The sequence below is a fragment of the Pituophis catenifer genome, unplaced genomic scaffold (assembly GCF_029215685.1).
Source record: "Pituophis catenifer annectens isolate HBS135680 unplaced genomic scaffold, rPitCat1.0.hap2 SCAF_8, whole genome shotgun sequence".
Taxonomy (NCBI): Eukaryota; Metazoa; Chordata; class Lepidosauria; order Squamata; family Colubridae; genus Pituophis; species Pituophis catenifer.
In genome coordinates this window covers 60,674,184-60,696,014 of record NW_027256888.1, presented here as the reverse complement: position 1 = coordinate 60,696,014, position 21,831 = coordinate 60,674,184, and the positions used below count along the sequence as shown (strand labels likewise).

The 21,831-nt window shown below is 37.6% G+C and overlaps 1 protein-coding gene and 1 pseudogene across 1 annotated transcript in view; one reads left to right on the top strand and one right to left on the bottom strand.

Moving 5' to 3' along the window:
* Positions 1-21,831, bottom strand: part of DKK2 (dickkopf WNT signaling pathway inhibitor 2) — a 60,362-nt gene that overhangs the window by 18,201 nt on the left and 20,330 nt on the right. The gene's annotated exons all lie outside the window — the stretch shown is intronic.
* On the top strand, positions 18,910-19,229 carry LOC139320554 (large ribosomal subunit protein eL36-like; annotated as a pseudogene).

The window sequence follows — 21,831 nt, the reverse complement described above, 5'->3', positions numbered from 1 at the left end:
CCAGTTCAAGTACTGGAGGGCAAGTACGGTGGTCCATAAAACTTTGCTGCCACCTTTGAGCATCTACACCTTGAGACAATGACATTCTGTCTAATAATAAAGCCTATCCCAATATACTTTACTTAAACCCTGGAAGCTTCCTGGTTTTATGCTCTTCTATATATTTGCTTTTTAATTTGAGTCATACTGTAGATTTGAAAGCACCAGTGAGTTCAAAGTTCTGAACACAGGAATCTACATTAAAACACAGATGTCCTCTGCTTGGACATATCCAGTAAAAGGATCTTTCTTAGATAATTCATTTCATTGTTAAAATGCCCCTAGTCAAGCTGTAAATTGGCCCTTTTACAACAAATTTTCCCCATTCCAAATTGGAGCAAAATCATGTCATGGCCTGGTGGTTTTCTTGATTTTAAGTTCTTGCTTTGATGCCATTTAGCTATCCAAATTTGTTTGATTAAAGTGGGATTGCATCAAATTTGAAAAATAAATGGATGGATGGATGGATGGATGGATGGATGGATGATGGATGGATGGGTGAAACTTGCCACTAAATTTTAGCAACTGATCTTGAAACTTTCAGTTGTTACACAATGAGTATTTAGTGGTTATATTTAGTGCAGCATTAAATAAATGGCAATATCTAATTTATTTTTATCTTGGTTGTAACACATAGTGCTATAGCCTTGTTGCCCAATGAAGATTTAACTTTCCTAGGACAAGTTCATATTGTATAGGAAACAAAGAAATATCCCTTCCATTCTTCATTGCAGTATACTTTTTCAAATTTTCAAGCAAAAAAGAGGTCATGATGGTGCCTGCATTAGAAAGAGCTTATTGTATGTAAAAGAGAATAGGGGAATATGCAATTATTTACGGCTTTAAAAGCCACATGACCCCTAGATAAATCCTTTTTCCATTCTTGCTCTATATATTAAATAGAGATTAGGCTTGATTTCATCGTCATCCAAAACATATGTATTTGGAAGCGGTTCCCATTGACTTCAATGGGTATTGTTCTTTCATATAAGTGGGGTGAGAATCACAGCTGTGGGGTGGGGGGAATTCATTTCATTTCCTTCTCTCTGTTCGAAGCCATTTTCTGTATTTTTTTTTTGCCTTTTATGAGCTACCAAATTACATATGACCAAATGTACCTATTTAGTGAAAATGGGTTCCATTAGTTTGTAACTTTAGCCAAACATTGTTTTCGTTTGAAGGGAGATAATGGAGAACAGGTGGAGATGTTTAGCATCAGGCTGCTGTTTCTAAAATTACATATCTTTTGGGACTCGCCAGCAATTTCTAAAAGCTGTCAGAAGAGCTCAGGAACAAGTATGTTCCAGAATGCATTCCATACACAAAACCCTTCAAAAAAAAAAAAAATCAGGTGAAAGAGCAAAAAGCTAGTTGACTGGTAAAAAGGAGTTTAAAGCCATCCTGTTAAAGGTCAGGGCTTCCTTCTCTACCCCAAATTAACTTGGCTTTTATAGGTATGCAGAAGACTCAGGCTACTAACTTCTTGGAGAGGAATTACTCAAACTTGTATTTTAGCTTCTTCCAGTGCTGAACTTTAATATTTTCAGAAAAAATCCCCACTGCTTACATGAAAGTGAATTAAATAGACTGCCTCTAAGAAAGCTGGACTATGTGATTAAAAAAGAAATAGTAAAAATTTGAAAAACAAATCAAATCTCTCCAAATCCTTACCTTCTCCCAGAGATGTTAATACCTTTGAAATTCAGACATCCATGATTGTTTTCACAAAATGATTAAGAACTCCATTCCCCCAAATTACTATTACAAGGACCATGATACGATCCAAAACTGCCACTTTACCAATAGGACAGCTAGTGTGTTTAAAATAAAAGACATTTACACCCGATAATCTACATTCGAGGTAGAAGCTGGGTCCACTTTCCAAATGATGAAATATTGATTTTTGAAACATTATTTTTGGCCAAATTCCTAGAAGGTGAAATAATGAGTTGATACAGAAGTCCGATACCTTGCAGTAGGCTAACCTGCCAATTCTGTCAGTTTTTAACTATTAGGGGAGATGGGCAGGGGTGGATTCTACTTAACTTTACTATCGGTTTGTAATGGGGCCATGCACACACACTTCTGCACATGCTCAGAAGCTTCTGTGCATGCGCAGAAGCTCCCTGATAACGTTTGGATCGGTGGGCGAAGTCTCCTACTGGTTTTACTACCGGTTCTATAGAACCGATCCGAACCGGGGGCAACCCACCATTGGAGATGGGGAATCTGACATTTATGAAGAGAAGAGCCTTGGGAAAGGAGTTTGGGGATAGGGATGTTCAAATATTATCATCAATCAATCTAGCATAAAAAGTCCACACATGTTGCTCTTCAGAAGAAGTCAGCTTTAAAACAGACACTGTTTCAGGCACAAGAGTAGTAATGTGAATATGTGCTATGGAATCTCCATAATGGGTGGCCGGGTATTTGAGTATTTGAGTATTTTTTTAAAAAAGCTTTCTCCAAGGCCTTTGGCAAAGCATCTAAAGTTCTGTGGGAAATATAAGGTAAGATGATAGCTAGAATTCATTTGCTACTACAGCTGCAGGCAAGTCGATGGCCAGAGACCAACTAATACAGGAACCAGCCTATTAGAAAGTGGGTTTTTTTGCTGAGAATCCCCTAAAACTATGTTATGAACCTATGTATGGAGTTCACAATATAATAGAAGTAGCGTACCAGTTTGATCTTAAATTAAGACCAAACAAGTTGTTGATCGTGATTAAAATCTATGTCGTACACCTCCCAATCCCTCTGATTCTTAGCTCAATGTTCTCATGTAAAATCATGTGGGAGTTTAGCATCCATGTTGGAGACTATGATCTTGTAAAGTTTCAATTGTTTTTCATTTAAAGTTTTGGTGTCTGTAACTTCGGAAATGACATTCAGAACCTGAAAAATTATTGATTCCCAATCTAGTTACAAGTAAGGATTTAGGGAATGATCAAACCCTTCTCTCTCTTAACTTTCTTGCTCCCTCGGCAAAAACTTTTTTACCTTGCGTAAGGTAAAAGTAAGGATTTAGGGAATGATCAAACCCTTCTCTCTCTTAACTTTCTTGCTCCCTCGGCAAAAACTTTTTTACCTTGCGACCTGTCTCACTGTAGGATTGAAAATTTCTGTTTAAATTATATTTAAATGTATTCTTTATTTGAAGAATTGTCTGATCCAAATTAACTTCAAGGCAGAAACACCTAAAAGAAAATATTGACAAATAGATATTTTCTTCAACAAGTTTAACACACAGGTAGGTACCAGTCCACAGACTTCATCACTATATTGATGTATTACTTTTGTATTGAAATTACACTAATCTTATAATTATCACCAGCATATTTTTTTCCCTCTTGATTGCAGTTTGTAAGTGGCCATTCCATTCCCCTCTCTTAATATTCAGTCTGATGTCCTTCCCTCTTACATTTTTCTACATATTTGCCTCTTCCTACAAGTAAAGAAATCCAGTAATAAAAGTAGCAATATTTCTACTCCTTTTATTCCTCTGAGGTTTCATGGCACATCAGTCCCTCTTTTAGGCTTCCTCATCAACAGTATTATCACTATCATTTCAAAATCCTTTTGTGAAATCTTTGAAAAAGTTGGCCACAAAATCTTGGATTACAACCTCTGGAATTATTCATTTGAAATATTCTGCACTGAAGAAAACAGTTGTAGTGTAGTGTGGGTTATTTTCTCAAGATGCATAGGCTAGTTTTTAAAAATAATCTTCAAAATAGGGTAACCCCCCCCCCTAAACTAATATAATTCCTTACCTCAGCAAATAAAATATACATTAAATGAACTATTTGAAACAATGTAAGCAGATAGCAGCCTACCACTTTTGCTAATTTTGTGAGGTTATTTTAATTTAAGAACCATATTAATAGATAATTCCCAGTTTTATTTCCCTCTCGAATTATATCATGGACTCCCATATAATGTTTAGCATTGTGCTCAGTGGTGAAATCCACTTAACTTCGCTACCAGTTTGGGAATGGAAATGCGTGGGAGCACCTCTTCTGTACATGCACAGAGCTTTCTGTGCATGTGCAGAGGGTCAAAAACGTGATGTAATGACATCCTGGCAGGTGGGCAGGGCCTCCCGCCACTGGTGCTATCAGTTGGTGTGAACCAGATAGATCTGGCCAGATTTCATCGCTGATTGTGCTACACAGTGTAACAAGGATATTGTATTGCTGTCATGCTAGGGTTATGTGACCATGTTGTTCCAAATCACAGAATTGTCCAAATCAGAACAATTCTGTGCACTATATATGCTGAAGATGCTACAAAAACCTACACATTCTAGTTTACTGTCCTATATAATTTCATGTTAACATAAAAAGCTAAATTAAGAACATAGAAAGGCTATTTTCATATCTAGACCCATGTGATCTATATGAGCCTTATCCAATTAAACAACTTTCTCCATCATGCACAGCAGTGGTGGGTTCTTCCCAGTTCGGTCCGGTTCCGCCGAGCAGTGACGATATGACGTCACTGAACCGGTTCTCTTTGTTCAGGAGCTGCCCACCACCATGTTATTCTTACCTTTTATTTGGCCCCACCCTCAATCTATTCACTGCCTCCCGAGCCTCAGATGATCAGCTAGAAGGAAAAAAAAACTGTTTAAACTCCTGCCGTAGGGCTTCAAAGAGCCGCCCTACAGCTGATCAGTGTTAAAAGGCAGTGTGGCGGTAGACCGGTGCCTCCAAAAACAAATGAGTAGACCAGTGCCTCCAAAAACAAATGGGTAGACCGGTACAGCTCTTCAAGCAGTTAAAAGCCTGATAAACCAGTACCTCTGCTAAATCCTAAAGAATTGTCACATGACCATCAAACCATGCCCACAAAATAAGCCACGCCCACAGAACCGGTAGTAAAAAATTTTAGAACCCATCCCTAGCATATCATCAACTGAATCCATTACAGTACCTTTCTTAAATACATTTACAACTAATTACAGCATGATTCAGCATTACAATGATTCAGCAGTAAAGGCTTAAAGTCACACAATACATATTCATGTTAAAGTCACAGAACACATATATCGCCTGGACAACTTGTTAGGCTCAAACCATATCCTAACACACAGCTTACAAGATCTGAGATGATCTGAGTCACAGGCTGGATAAATTTGGTCTCCCCTGAACTGAATAGTCCTGAAGAGCTTTCACACAGGTTGCTCCCTTTTATTTATTTTATTTATTTATTTATTTTCAATTTATATACCGCCCTTCTCCCTGAGGACTCAGGGAGAAGTACTGGCTCTGTTTATTTTAACAGGAGAACTTTCATGTTCAGGGCAGACATTTTGTCACTAAGCTAAACCTTTCTCTGAAGCACTGAAGTCAGAAAAACCTTTTGTCCAACCAATGTTAACTGGAATTTCTGCAGGTTATGTTTTGTGGAATGAAACAAAATCCAGACAGTCAAAATAGTTTGTGTCCCTTGTTTTTCAGTTTATAGTACAACATCAAATGGATATTTTTTCTAAGTCAAGTGTTATAAACTTCAAACCCACAATTTCAACAAATATTTGAAGGTTGGTAAAGAAAAGATTATTGTAAATTATAGTCCTGATGTTAATCTACAAATTATCCATCGTTAAAAGCAGATAGCGAATACACATGTACATAGACAGACATTGGAATAAATATAATTGCTGGCCTTAATTTTTCATAAACAATTCCATTAGCTTAGTTCAATATGTCATATTATTAAAAGAAAAAAAAAGACATCAGCATTTAGGATTTTTACAAAAGGCTATAAAAGTCTTAAGGGACATATTGCATTTATTTATTTATTTATTTGATTGTATCCCAGATTTCTGAAGATCAAATCTTCATATTACATCCCACAGCAGTCTTTCTTTTTGCATTTTCCTTAGACTTTAGCCGTGAAAAGTAGATTCTGACATCTGGTTTCATCTTCTACTTTCTATTGGCCTCTAAGGAGGAAGAAGAGAAATCAGCAGCAGCCACAAGACTCACTAGCAGTGCTATAAATTGATTTAATTGTTTAAGAAATAGGGTGAAATGGTAATTTTCTACCTCTACTCTGCTATAAATTTGTTTTGCCAATTAGAATAGAATAGAATAACAGAGTTGGAAGGGACCTTGGAGGTCTTCTAGTCCAACCCCCTGCTTAGGCAGGAAACCCTACACCACTTCAGACAAATGGTTATCCAACCTCTTCTTAAAAACTTCCAGTGTTGGAGCATTCACAACTTCTGGAGGCAAGTTGTTCCATTGATTAATTGTTCTAACTGTCAGGAAATTTCTCCTTAGTTCTAAGTTGCTTTGGAGAATAGCTTGACTCCCTCTTCCTTGTTGCAGCCCCTGAGATATCGGAACCCTGCTATCATGTCTCCCCTAATCCTTCTTTTCATTAAACTAGACATACCCAGTTCCTGCAACCGTATGTTCTTCGTATGTTTTAGCCTCCAGTGCCCTAATCATATTTGTTGCACTTCTATGCACTCTTTCTAGAGTTACAACATCTTTTTTACATCTTTTTTACATCGTGGATGCAGTATTCCAAGTGTGGCCAAATTGACACATAGTAATAAATCATAGTAATAAATCCAAATTGACATGTAGTAATAAATCAAATATTCAGGCGTTTATGAAAGAAAACATTGGAGAAGTTCTAAAGATTGCAACTAATAAGGGTGGTTTATAGTATACAGCTATTGTCCAGAAAGTGCTAATTACAGCATATCATAGCTAGAAGGCACCAGGGCTGAAATCCAGAAGGTTCTGACAGGTTCTGGAGAACTGGTAGCGGAAATTTTGAGCAGTTCGGAAAACTGGCAGCGGAAACTTTGAGTATTTTGGAGAACCGACAAATATCAGCTCTGGCTGGCCCCAGAGTGGTGTGAGTATGGAGATTTTGCAGTAGCCTTTCCCCAGGAGTGGGGAGGGAATGGGGATTTTGCAATATCCTTCCCCAGGAGTGAGTGGGAATGGAGAGTTTGCAGTATCCTTCCCCTGCCATGCCCACCAAGCCACGCCCACCAGCCACACCACACCACACCACACCCCAAGCCACGCCCACAGAATCGGTAGTAAAAAAATTTGGATTTCACCATTGGAAGGCACCCTTCTCTCCTTGATCCACTCACGATACTGACAAAACTAGGAAGAGATATTAAATGAGTTGTCCCATATTGCAAAGAAAACACTCACTTACTGTCCTGAGAAAAGGAACCCTTGGCAAATGTTACTATCAATAAAAGCAGGATATATGTCCAGAACTTTGTTTTAGGTCTTGTCATTCATTCATTCATTCATTCATTCATTCATTCATTCATTCATTCATTCATTTATTTATTTATTTATTTATTTATTTATTTATTTATTTATTTATTTATTTATTTATTATGCTGCCCATCTCTCCTACAAGGTGACCCATTGCAAGCATTTATGGATTTCACAGTGGCTTTCCTCAGGCTCCTATGCAATTTCTTTGCAGAATTCAAAGCAGGCTTCCAAAAACCGCATAAAATTACCATATTTTTCAGAGTATAAGATGCACCTTTTTCCCCCAAAAAAGAGAGTGAAAATCTGGGTGCATTTTATACTCCGAATGTAGCCCCGCCCAGCTTCTCAAACGGAGGTTTCAGAGGCTGAAAAAAACATCAAAAACGAAGCTTCAGAAAAGAAGCCCCCAAACAGAGCTTCAGAGGCTTTTTTTCTGAAGCCCTGTTTCAGAGGGTTTCAGAGGCAGAAAAAAAAGGAAAAAAAAAAAAAAAGCAACGGAACAGAGCTCACAACCAAGAAACCTGTTGCTACAATTCACCTCTGGGAACAACTGATTGGGGGTATTCCGGGAGGCCGATCCACCTGCCAATCAGCTTTTTTCTTATTTTCCACCCCAAAAACTAAGGTACTCTTATACTCTGGAAAATACGGTAATATGTTTTCCAGTTTGAACCTTTTACCATTTTTTCTTATTTACATTATTCCAGCTTGTTTGCATATTCATGGAAGTTAAAAAAAAATATAACAGGTCCATTTTCTCCTTCTCTATGTATAAGCTACGATGTACAGAGAAATCAAGCCCTGATTTTGACCTACCCATATGTTTGCAAATAATGTTCTTTACATATTTATATTCCATATTTATTATCACTGAAATATCCACCCTGTCCTCTAGGACATCCTTATTTGTTCTGGCTAGTATCCAGCCTTTAGAATTCCATAGTCATTACAGAATCAGGGTTAGCCAAGTTAGCAGAGGGAAAAGAGGGAAAGAGGGATGTTGAAAAATTCATTATAAAAAATAATTATCTAATATAGATCTATCTAGCCTGAGGAAAGGATGTCTATCTTAATTATAAATTCTGATCGGCCCCATTTCTGTATCTTATTACAAATATGGCCAAAACCAAATAGGGTTGCCAGGTCTGCTTCCAAAAAATAGCGGACAAGCGGAGGGGGGGAGGGGGGGTGTTAAGTAGTAAAAAAATAAAAAAAAATTACAATTAAATTATATATTTTCTTACAAACATTTTAACACGCCATTTTAGGTCAGTCGACACAAGCTACAATACATTTTAAAAACGTGAACTGTACATAATTTTATAATATATTTTTATTTTAATCTCATCATTAATTTTTTCGAAGAATCGAGTTCAATGGATATTCAATCTTTGTCTCATTCTAACTTATGAAAAAAAGACAAAACACGATTCTCCTATCCTTATTCTCTTAGACTGTACAGCTTTAGATTACGTACCATTTCATCATAAAGCTTTTGAATAAAAAAAATGTCCACTATTTTGTGAAAAATAATGGTGAACATAATGTGAAAAAAGCGGACTGTCTGCTCAAATAGTGGACACCTGGCAACCTAACAAATTGCATGAAAATCCACACATTTTATATGCATTATATGTCTCCATATATGTGTGTGTGTGTGTGTGTGTGTGTGTGTGTGTGGTTTAGCACTCCAACCACATTGGACACAAGTTTATTCCCCCCAAAAATGAAATGAAATGAAATAAAACAATTTGAATGGAAATATCTACTGAGACTTAAGCAAATTTGTGGAGGGAAAAAAGAATGACTTGTTTCGTAAATTGCTCTGAAATTTTCAATCATGGCTTTATATGATCAGTAGTATAATATATTAACTCATAAATAAATAATGTTTAGTTTAGTTTAGTTTGGTTTTATTAAATTTCTATACCGCCCTACTCCTGAAGGACTCAGGGCGGTGAACAGGCACAAGATAAAATACAGAAATACAAAAGTTAAAACAATTTAAAATCAAATTAAATAATATTGGCCCACGACAATTAAAATCCCAGTAAATTTAAAACCAATTAAAATTTCAATTTAAAATTTTAAAAAGGGGAGAAAAATTGTATTATTAAAAAAATAATGTATTATATTAGTGTAATATTAACAATAGAATAATAATTAATATGAATATACTAGCATGGGTTTATTCCTTTTATTTCTGGCAGAAGCTCTGCTTCAATAAAATTGAAGAATAGATGGAAACAAAGGAAATAGGATGAAGAAACAATGAAAGAAGCAGTACAAATTGATTTTTTTCTGGGAAAGTTGTTTGATTTTTTTATCTTTTAGATATGTTTCCTTTTACAAATGTAATATCTTTTAAATTAGAAGCTTGTGATTAAGAGCATTTGTTTCCAATGTGATTCAATCTAAGTGAGGTGTTTTGGGGTTTTTTTGACAATTAAATCTTCTGAAAGGAGAGAAAATTCCTTGGGGTGTCAGAAGGATAGACATTTGATGACAATGAATGCAATCAGCTGAAGCTCACCAAGTTGAAGCCCTACTGGACTGATGTCAGTGGGGAGTCAAGCTTGGGCTCTGCAAACACTCTTAAGAAATGGTTGATAAGAAATTGAGGTGAGGTTAGAAGCAAGCCTGACTACCGTAGGTGGCTCAGTGGCTAAGACGCTTAGGCTTGCCGAACAGAAAGATTGGCAGTTCGGCGGTTTGAATCCCTAGTGCAGGTCTCCTGCGTGAGCAGGGGTTTGGACTAGATGACCTCCAAGGTCCCTTCCAACTCTGTTACTGTTAAAATCACAACTGGTTTATTCTGAATTACTTTGGTCGTCCCCCAAGCTATGAAATGTGCTCCCTCAGGAAATGGTCTTTGCTGCCATTCTCTCTGCCTTTATGAAAGAGGACACTGAGTATTGTTTTATGGATGAAATTTGTTTTAATTTAATTATTTTAATTAATTATTGTGCCATTTTTGTTTTTCTTTTTAATCTTTTTCTGTTGTTATCTGAAACTGATTGTTTTCTTCAAATGGAAAGTAAAGATAGAATTCATCTAAACCTATTAGCTTTTCTTTGCATATCCCTTCCTGGGTCCTTGTCCTCCTTCTTCATCATTAATGTATTGTTGATAGTATATAATAATTCTTAAAAATTCTTTGATGCAATACAACCCCCCCCACCCCCACCAATATTAGGTTTAAGTAGAAATTATAGTGATTTTCAAGAAAGTAAATGTTGCTACTTAGTAGAAACTTAAAAAAAAAAACTGTTGAATTTTCCTCTCCTCTTTTAACAAAACCCTTATTCCCCTTAGTAACATGATTGCTGTTTCTTTGCAGATTGCATTCCTTCTCCTGCAGTTCACGTTTGCTCTGTTAATCTCAGCATGTACACCATCTAGCGGACACTAAGAAAATTTGCAACAGCTAAAAAGGAATTTTGAAATATTGGTTGCCACAGAATTCAACAAGTTGATTGGAGTTATCTAAAAAAAAAGGGGGTGAAGGGGGACCTAGTAATTTTCCATGTGCAGCAAAGAGAACTTCTGAAGAGTCATGGAAGATCTTTTAAAATTTGGAAAATTTGGAAAATATTTTGTTGACATTTAACAGGACATTTACAAGAATTCACAAAAATGGTGCCAAAAATATTGAAGCCCTGAAGGTTTGGCTCCTGAATACCTTTGATGCTGATTTCTGAGGCAGAACCAATCCATCTAATCTCCTCAGTTCAAGCGGAACTTTTATGCACAGACCATGTGAGGTGAGGTAAAGTGAGTGAGGAGAGGTGAAATGAGGTCAGTGGGTACTCCAAGATGGTGATTTTGGGTGATGACTGGCACCCTATGGAATGGTCCCCACCCCATGTTAGATGTCACTCATGAAGTCTAAACTTGTGTGTTTTAACTTTTCTTATATTCTGTATGCAAGTCAAGTAAAACATTGTTACTTTTATTAAACTTCATTATTATTATACCTATTATACTTTACCATAAGGAAGGCTGAGAGCCAAAGAACTGAGGCCTTTGAACTATGGTGCTGGAGAAGACTCCTGTGAGTCCCTTGGACTACAAGGCGATCAAACCAGTCAGTTCTAGAGAAGATGAACCCTGACTGCTCTTTAGAAGGTCAGATCCTGAAGGTGAAACTCAAATACTTTGGCCACCTAATGAGAAGGAAGAAGTCACTGGAGAAGAGCCTAATGCTGGGAACGATTGAGGGCAAAAGAAGAACGGGACGAAAGAGAATGAGGTGGCTGGATGGAGTCACTGAAGCAGTTGGCGTGATCTTAAATGGACTCGGGGGGATGGTAGAGGACAGGAAGGCCAGGAGGAACATTGTCCATGGAATTGTGATCAGTCGGACATGACTTCGCGACTAAAAACAACATTATACTTTGGAAATATAATAATATTTTGAAGCTCATTGGTACAAGTAGTGGCCATAAACTACCTATGTTTACAGTACAATGATGCACCAAAAAGCCTATGGATGCTTACTTTTAAAATATTATTGATTTTAATAAGAGATTGAGTACAGATCTGTACAGAGTTATAAGGGAGACAGTGCAATTGAAGTCAATAATAGTTATTTCTTGGAATAATCCATTTTACAATTTTAAAGCTAGTCTTGGTGGGTTTTTTTAAAAAAAATATCTTTGCAAATTATTTCCCACAATATATACCTTTTTTATACCTTTTGGACAAGGTTTAAAATCTAGAATAACAAACTGAAAAGCTATGAAAAAGGGAATGACTTCCAAGTTCCTGTATTAGTTTAAAAAGTGTCAGTTGAGTTAGTTCATCTTAAAATATAACACAAACTCATTTTTAACATATCTTCATTTATGAGTAGGCAAAATGAAATTGTAAGGGCTTTTTGCATGTAAAATGTCCTATTATTTAAAAAACGCAGCTGCCACTTTCAAAAACACAGTATAATCACAAATCCTAATTCGTCCTTTTATCTTCAATTTAGAGACACAAAATGGGAAGATCTCAGTTAAAGTATAAGAAAAGAACAAGCAATCAGAACTATAATCTGGATCCAGACTTTTATTTTATTTTTAATTTTATTTTTGGGAAAAGAGGACTCTGAATTTACAGATAATATTGAAAGTTGAGAAAGCTACTTTAGAACAAGCGTTCCCAGACTTTTCAGCTCATCAATCCGTCCGGAAGTTTCAAACTGTTCATTCATCTCTAAACATTTATTATGTATTTTTACTACATGAAAATGATTTAGTAAATACTACTTTAACTAATAGTATTATGAAGCAACAATGATGAGAACTCAAGGCTGTTCCTTCTGGCAGTTGGCCATCCAACTAATCTTTTCACTAGCCACTTTAATTCTAGAGCTAGCAACTGTCATAGAGCTCTATAGAGAAAGATTAATTGATTCCAATCAAAACTTTATTATTTATTGACCAGACATTTATCAACCGCTTGAATAGGCCTATCTGCTCTTAAAAATTGATATTTACCTTTGGGGAAACTTAAGAGGAAGGGAAAGGAACGAGTTTGTTTTTACAATTTTCTTCTTTGCAAGACAGAAAATTACTCTCTAAATCACCTACCTTATTCACAAGGATTTCTAACATGATCATAATTTGGTACAATAGAATCCAGGAACCAATTTATTTAAATCTCACATAATCTTTGTATAATCACTAACTATTTTGTGAGCTTTGGCTTTTTTTGTGATTTTTTACTTTTATTTTTAAGCATGTTTTAAAATTTCTGTATGCTCCTAATATCAGACAGAACCACTGAGTAAAAAAAAAAAAAGCTTTCTTACACATTCTTTATTGAAAACATTCTAGAATATTACACAGAACTGTGAACAGAAAGCATTCAGTATGAAGATATAGAATAATCAAATTATAAAGATTTCTTTCAATAAATCGGTTTTGCACCAATATTGGCAGTCGCTAGGAAGAACAAAGAAAAAGAACTTTCCGGAGAACGATTACTGTTGCAGAAAAATATGCTCCAGGAAGAAATTTTATAAAAAGGTGTAGTGATCTAAATTTTTATTCAATGGAGTTTTAAAATTGCTTTTGTTCATTGTTTAGGAATTACATGGTCATATATGCGATAGGACTTCCATTTTTAATTGCTGACTAGTTAAAACAGAGAATTTCAAATGGAGGATGGTGGACCACTATTTTTATACAATAGTACAATCTGCTAAAAATATATATTCGTAAAACAAAGAAGATTGCTCATATTGTACATCCAACATGTAAAAAGGCAAAAATATAGTTATTATAAGCACATGATGTTTATGCTCTAGTAAAGCAGGGGTCTCCAACCTTAGCAACTTTAAACTGGAGGACTTCAACTCCCAGAATTCTGGGAGTTGAAGTCCTCCAGGCTTAAAGTTGCCAAGGTTTGAGACCCATATATTAAACAACAACAGCAAAAGTTGATGAAGTGATCTATCCAAGCTCTTTCAGCAGTTGTCAAGTGGCTCATGGCAAAAGAAAGTGGCCTTTGGAACTTCTGGCTTCAATTAAAGAGCTGAATGTTATGATTGGCTGAAAAGAAAGAGGGACTTTATAAGTTCAAATTATTCAAAGCCATGTAGGAGGGAGGTGTTCATGTGAGCGATTCAGTCCGTGAATTAGCATAATCAAAGGCAGTTGAAGATGTGGGTTTTACCACATTTGTTACAATTTGCAACAGTATTATTGTCTGTTTCACCAGGGGGCCATTTCTCAGTCTCCTGCCCACTTTAAAATGCATCCCTTAAGGGCTCCTTTTGGAGTGTTCCCTTTATTCCTTGCTCAATGTCAGACTTTTTGGGAAGCTCTTACCAGGGGCACCCAGGGAATCTCTGCTTGGGAAGCGATCCTTGTAGCGTTTGGGGGTTTTGCAATGAAGTTTCCTCGTAAATAAAAGCTGGAAATAAATGTGCCAGTGGGCTCAAATCTGCAGCTGGGAGGTTGAGGGGGTGTAGAGGGATTCTAGAGGGAACAGCAATTATTATTTTCTTTCAAAAAAATGAATTCACATTAGTACACGCATGTATCATGGCCCCAGCTGGAAGGAGAAGGGCATACAAGCAAATTATTTTTTTATTATTTAATATATTTATTAAACCACAGCTTGTAACAGGAAACTGCAGCTGTGGGAGGGAATGAAAAGAATGTTCTATTTTTTCAGACCATATGCAAGCATTTGCTTTCAATCGGCAGAAGAAGCCAGACCTTTCTGATTTGACATCAAAGTAGACAAGTAGATTAAATCCATAGTTACCATCCATCAGGCCGTGGGTTGTCAGCTGCTGCTGGTGAATGCCAGGTCAGTTTGTAATATGGGCACTCATACCCATGACTTCATTGGGTTTTTTTTAAAAAAAAAATTAAAAAGTTTTTTTTATTTTTTAGACAAACATTTATTTATTATTTTATTTATTTATTTATTCAATTTGTATGCCGCCCCTCTCCGAAGACTCAGGGGGGCTCACAATGCATTTAAAATCATTATAAAAAACATTAAAAATTAAAAACATTAAAACTCATTCACACCATTCATGGCCGGATCTCTCCGGATCGCAAGAGCGAGATCAATGGCCCCAGGCCTGACGGAAAAGCCAGGTCTTCACCACTTTTCGGAAGGCCAATAGGGTGGGGATGGTCCGGACCTCAGGAGGTAACTGGTTCCAGAGAGCTGGGGCAGCCACAGAGAAGGTCCTCCCCCGCGGGCCTGCCAGCTGGCATTATTTAGCTGACGGGACCTGGAGGAGACCAACTCTGTGGGATCTTACCAGTCATTGGGAGTTATGCGGTAGAAGGCGGTCTTAAAGATACCCTGGCCCTGAGCCATGTAGGGCTTTAAAGGTAATAACCAACACCTTGAATTGTGACCGGATTTCATACATCAATTATCTTTTCCCTATGACATCTCGGTGTTGTCTTCCATAATTCATTCTTCTTCTATATAGTTATTATTTCCTCTATCTTGATCCTTATCCAATCCATAATATCAATTCGTCACTAATATAATATTCTACTCATCACATATTTGTACATACTTATAGACTTAATCATTTATATCTCTTCTCCAACCCATGATAGAAATAATTCCAAATTTTAAAATATTCTGAGTCTTCTCTATCCTTAATCATCAAAGTTAATCTATTCATTTCAGCAGTCTAATTTTTTTTTTTATTATTTCTTTTTCCAAGGGTATTTTCTCTGCAGACCATGACTTCATTGTTCATGACTTCATTGTTGAAGTAGCCGCTGACTTGGCATGCATTACTGAGACCTGGCTGGAACAGGAGGTGGGGATTCCTCTCTCTGAAACATGTCCGGCTGGGTTCTTCATGTGGTATCAGTCTGGGGAACTCTGGCTCAGAGTGAAGGAGTTGAAGCAAGGAAGTCCCTATGAAACAGGGAGCACTTACTGTGTCTCACTGGTTCTTCACCTTCATCCACGGTTTGTTCCAGTTCATGTTGATGGGAGTGGGAAGAGTTCCAGCCTGTGGCTTCAACACTGTACGGTACCCTAGGGCTTGGCATCTCTTATCTTCTATTTATTAACATCTACATGAGGATGCTAGGTGAAGTGAGCCAAGGTTTGGTGTGAGATATCATTAACATGCCAATGATATGTAAAGATAAAGGTTCCCCTTGCACATATGTGCTAGTCATTCATGACTCTAGGGGGTGGTGCTTATTTCTATTTCAAAGCCGAAGAGTCAGCGCTGTCCGAAGACGTCTCCGAAGACGTCAAGTGGCTGGCATGACTAAATGCCAAAGGCTGTTACCTTCCCACCAAAGGTGGTCCCTATTTTTCTACTTGCATTTTTTTTTTATGTGCTTTCGAACTGCTAGGTTGGCAGAAGCTGGGACAAGTAACGGGAACTCACCCTGTTACACGGTACTAGGGATTTGAACCGCTGAACTGCCGACCTTTCGATCAACAAGCTCAGCATCTTAGCCACTAAGCCACCACGTCCCTATATACCCAATGAAACCCAATCATATGTCTATGATACTCAGTTTTATATCTCCACCCTGGGCCATCTGAGTGATGCTGTGAATGTCCTGTCACAGTGCCAGGAAGCTGTAAGAGTGTGGATGGGGTACAATGGGCTTTGACTCAACTCAGCAAGACTGAGTGACTTGGATATTTGGGTCTTCTGGTGACAAGGTTGTTCCACCATTCATTAGATGGAGTGGCACTGCCCCATGTGGACCCACTGCACAAACTGAGGTATCTTCTCAGACTCATAGCTTCTGTTAGAAGAGCAGGTGGAAGCCAAGGCCAGGAAGGCCTTTGCACATTTTAAGATTGTGCACAGTTGCACCCATTCCTGGTTTGGGAAGCTCTGCTCACAGTTCTTCATTCCTTTGTGGATTACTGCAACATGCTCTACAAGGGGACGCCCTTGAAGAGCATTTGGAAGCTTCTACTGATGCAGAATGTGGCTGCATAGGTAATAAATAGTGCTAGTATGATTTTGGGTGCAATTCGGGATGCTGGTTATCACCTTTAAAGCCCTTTGTGGCTTGAGGCTAAGTTACCTGAGGACCGTCTTCTCCCAGTTGTTTCTACCTATCCAATTCAATCTGGCAAATTGGGCATATTATGGGTCCCATTAACTAAGACACATTGGCTTTCAAGGACCAGGAGATATGCCTTCTGTGCTGTAGCCACAATTCTCTCTTCAGAGATTAGATTATCTGGACCCTATTCATCTTTTGTAAGACTATGAAGATCTGGTTATGTGCGTTGGAACCTGAGTATGGTGTTTCCCTGAAAATAAGACCCTGTCTTATATTTTTTTGAACCCTGAAATAAGCACTTGGCCTTATTGCCATGCGCTCAAAAGCCCAATTGGGCTTATTATTAGGGGATGTCTTATTTTGGGGGAAACAGGGTATGTTTAAGGACCCTGTTTCTGGACTATATTAACATCCATAGCAATACTTTTGATTTGGCGGCCATATATATTTATTTGCATTGTTTTATTGTTTTTATATTTTTTTATCATCTATGCCATCCAGAGTCACTGATTGAGATGATTGACTATAGAAATAAAATAAATAAATAAATAAATAAATAAATAAATAAATAAATAAATAAATAATAGCATTTTTAAACTTCCTGCATGCTTGCTTTTAAGTAAAATTGTTTATAACAGCAGTAATGAAAAAGCAACAAGATGCAATCATAATCCTGGAAGAGGATTCCAGCCACCCAGTGAAGGTATTGGTTCATAGCAAAATTACTACGCAACTTCCTCCAGGTCTCTTCCATTCAATCTGCATCATCCAGAGCAGTGTTTCTCAACCTTGGCAACTTTTAAGTTGTGTGGACTTCAGCATACTGACTGGAGAATTCTGGGAATAGCAATCCACACATCTTAAAAGTTGCCAAGGTTGAGCAACACTGCTCTAGAGAATAAATGAGCAGGAAGAACGGTAATGTTTTGCATCAAAAAGTATTGCTGAGCTAAGCTAAAGATCCATCTAATCCAGCAGCCACTTCCCATAGTTGCTAACCAAACAGCTCCAAGAAATTTACAAATAAGTACTTTTTTCCTGCAAGGTCCTCCCTTAGGGCTGTACCTCCTTAACAGCTGGTATTAATTAGTATAATGTGTCCTACAATGGGAATTAATTAGTATAATGTGTCCTAAAAGTCATTATCTCTAATCTTTTCAAAGTGGCATTGTTGCATCTTGGCATATCTAACTCTCAGAATGTGAGATGCGATGCAGGAAAAACTGTCCAAAGAGTTTCTCTGAGTAATCAAACTGGATTCTGAAATCAAAACTTGGGAAAACTGCTTAGTTTAGAAGAAAAAAAATGAACTGAAGATATCTAAAAGATGTAGAAATGGTAGGGTTTGTAAGTAGAAAATTTATGTCCAGCCAGTGGTAGGTTTCAAATTTTTTTACTAGTGGTTCTGTGGGCATGGCTTGGTGGGCATGGCCTGGCTTGGCTTGGCTTGGCTTGGCTTGGCTTGGCTTGGCTTGGCTTGGCTTGGCTTGGCTTGGTGGGCGTGGCTTGGTGGGCATGGCAGGGGAAGGATACTGTAAAATCTCCATTCCCTCCTGATCAGCTGGGACTCGGGAGGCAGAGAATAGATGGGGATGGGGCCAGTCAGAGGTGGTATTTATCGGTTCTCCGAATTACTCAAAATTTCTGCTACCAGTTCTCCAGAACTGGTCAGAACCTGCTGAAACCCACCTCTGGTCCAGCCCCTTTTTTGCAAAAACATTCAGTTCAAAAACAAACATTCTACACTGTGTCTACTTTGCTATACGTAAAGCAGATGATTAGACCAGTTTATTCATTATACTACCGCTGTGTATCTTTTAAGACTTTCTGAACAAGCAGAAAGTTTAATTTCATCTCTTTGCTGTTCCAACAAGCCAATCAATATTATTGAATCATTCCATTTCCTTATGGAAATTAGCCAGACTATATGCCATTGAGAGTAAACCAAACCCAAACAGTAATTATTCAGGATAACACTAAGCCAACCTGTGAAAATAACTTTCTGGTTCCAGATATGAATATCACTCTGTATCCTACAGCACATGCTGTCTTCTGGTGGTCTTTGCAACAGAACTCTTGAAGTCATGCCAATCCAATATCCAAAGGCTACTGGCCTAAACAAAGGCCGTAAAGTGACCAAGAATGTGTCAAAACCATGACATTATGTGGATGCCATCAGTGGCTGACCCAACACACGAAATTTGTGTGGGACACAATCTGAGAAATGTGCAGATTTGCATCATATGAGAGATGAGCAATGGAGTTGCTTAAAGTCTTCAAAGAAAATGGAGCTCTGAAGTTCACAAAGAAAAGGGTAGAAACTTATATTCATGCCAAGATATAGCGGGAAGAACTCAGCAATGCCCTGTCAGCAATGAAGAAAGCAGCAGCCAAGAAGAACTGAATTCTGCAGCCTTATTCCCAGTAAAATTTATTTCAGAAGTCCCTCCAAAAATTGCATCTTTTCCCTATACGTTCTGCTCCCTCCCTATCTTTTAATCATAACCTATATATTATTGTGACCTATGTCATAACCTATATATTATTGTGATTGTGCTTGCATGCAAAATCAATATATGATTTTATTGCTTTTAATGATGTAAACCACCCAGAATCACCTCACAGCAACAGACAAATTAAATAAATAAATACATAAATGGTTGATCTATCTTCCAAGACAATAGTAAAATCTGCAATTAAGAGATTATTTGGGACAGTATGTTAAACTGGACATTAAAATCACTGTTCCTCTAAACCTCTTTATTCCAACATTTCTGCTTATATACCTATGCATATAAGATAGCATAAAATGCATGTATGAACAAGCTTACAACTCAGCTTGATGGTCTCTGGTGAGATCAGGATAAGGCTGGGACTTCTTCCAACTCTCAGCAGCCTTTGAGATGACAGTTATTCCTTGTTTAACAACTGCAATTGGTTCCGGCAAAATGACATGGCTAAATGGCACAGTTGCTAAGCAAACCATATGCTAAAAGCTAGAGAGATACCTGGATGGTTGCTGCCATTCAGATAAAGTCCTGTGATGCAGCCATGCAATGGTTACTTTCATTTTGACATGCATTACTCTAGGTGCAGTGCATTGGTTTTTTACTTAGTAATCTTAATAAAAGATTTTTTTTACTACTGTTTAATACCATTTATTGTTGTTGTAAAGAGCTGCTATCTGAGACGGTGGCTAAATGAAACTATCTGTATTGATTATGACATCCGTACGGTGTCCTTAGACTGATCTGGGGGCTTGGGAGTAGGTAGAAGTTTAGGATTGTGATAAATTTTCTTCTTCTTCCAGGACTGCTTCTGGTCATCGAGAAGAGGGGGACGTGATCTAGCTCTAGAGTCCTCAGAAGTCTGCACTCTCTTTAATCTATTTAAATTGACACAAAGCCACTGACTGAGATCATCCATTGGCATTGGATTAGGTACTGTAGAGAGTAAAGAAAATGCACTTGCAGAAATATGAAAACTTTATTGACAAGTGACAAGAGGCAAAACAAGTGTGATCAATGTGTTGACAGTACTCAGTTGTATATCTCTAGCCTGGGCCAACCAAATGATGACATCTTTAGTCAGTGTCTGGAGGCTGAGAGAAAAACAAGCTTTAGCTTAACCCTAAGCAGACCACATGGTTATGGGTTTGGGAGCCTCCTGGATCTAGGGATTCTCCACCTTTTCTTGTAGATGGGTCACACTGCCTCAGAAAGAAATGCTGTACAATGTCTTGGATTCTCAGATCTTCCTTGAATAGCCAAGAGAGCATTTGCTCAAATCCATCCTATGAAATAAAGTGTGCCCATGCTCAAAAAGCCTTATTCACACTTATGTCTTGGTCCATAAGACTATTGTTAGATTATTGTTGGACATGGAATTACCCTTGAAAATACTTTGGAAATTGCAATTGACAAAGGATGCAATGGCCCAGGTAATTATGTTGAAAAAGTTTTAAAACAAACACAATTTCCCCACAACCCCCCTCCCAACCCCCCTCCCCCTCCCCGACTTCCCAGAGCAGAACACAAGGTATTTCTATTGACCTTTAACAATAAACTAAATTGCATAACCAATCATTAAACTAACACCCCTAAAAAAAAATTTCTTAACCCCCCATATATAAAATCCTATTTCTTAAACATAATACTTCTAATATCACTTATATAACGCTTATACAAATAAAAGAAATCATTCATAAGCTATTTGATATTTTTTGGTCTGATACTTATTTTGTATATAATCAATCCATCTTCTCCAGTCCTGGCCCAGGTAATTATGGATGCACAATGGTATACCCATGTAATACTACCCCTTCGTAAGTTGCATTGACTATGCTTCTGGTTGCAATGCATTTATGAATTTCTTAACGACAGAAGGGTTAGGTTATTTGCAGGACTGCCCGTATCCAATTGTTTCTTCCTGCCCCTTTTCAAAATTTGTGTCATCTAGCAGCACCCAGAAAGCACATATAGCCTTTGGCATAGCATACCACTTTCTCACTCCAAGATTCAAATAAGACCTGTTTTTCCCCCAGGCACTGGGCCACAGCATTGAATGGGCCTGTTTGTAACAACTGGAATGCTGAATGGTTGTGGGATGGCATTAAGTACACTAAATTTTCTTTTCCATTGCTGGTTTTGTTTTTAATCCTATGTTAGCCACCTAGACTTGTAATCTGCCAGTTGGGTGGCCATAGATATCAGCTGAATAAATGATAAATACTTATAACCATGAATCATCAATAAAAGTTGTGGCAAAAATGTTGATCTATCAGGCTAATAGTAGTGGCTTTCTATGGAAGTGATGCAGGGGAACTCTGCATTTTCCTGCTAACCCAGTGCTCTTCTGTTCACAAGCCGAAACACTGATAAGAGGTGAGCCATAAGGATGCTATGCCATGAAATACAAAAAGGGAAACCAGGAATATGGGCTGCATAAACCTCCAGCCAACAGATTTAAATTATTCTGTATGAGGGGAGTCCCACCTCACATGCTGC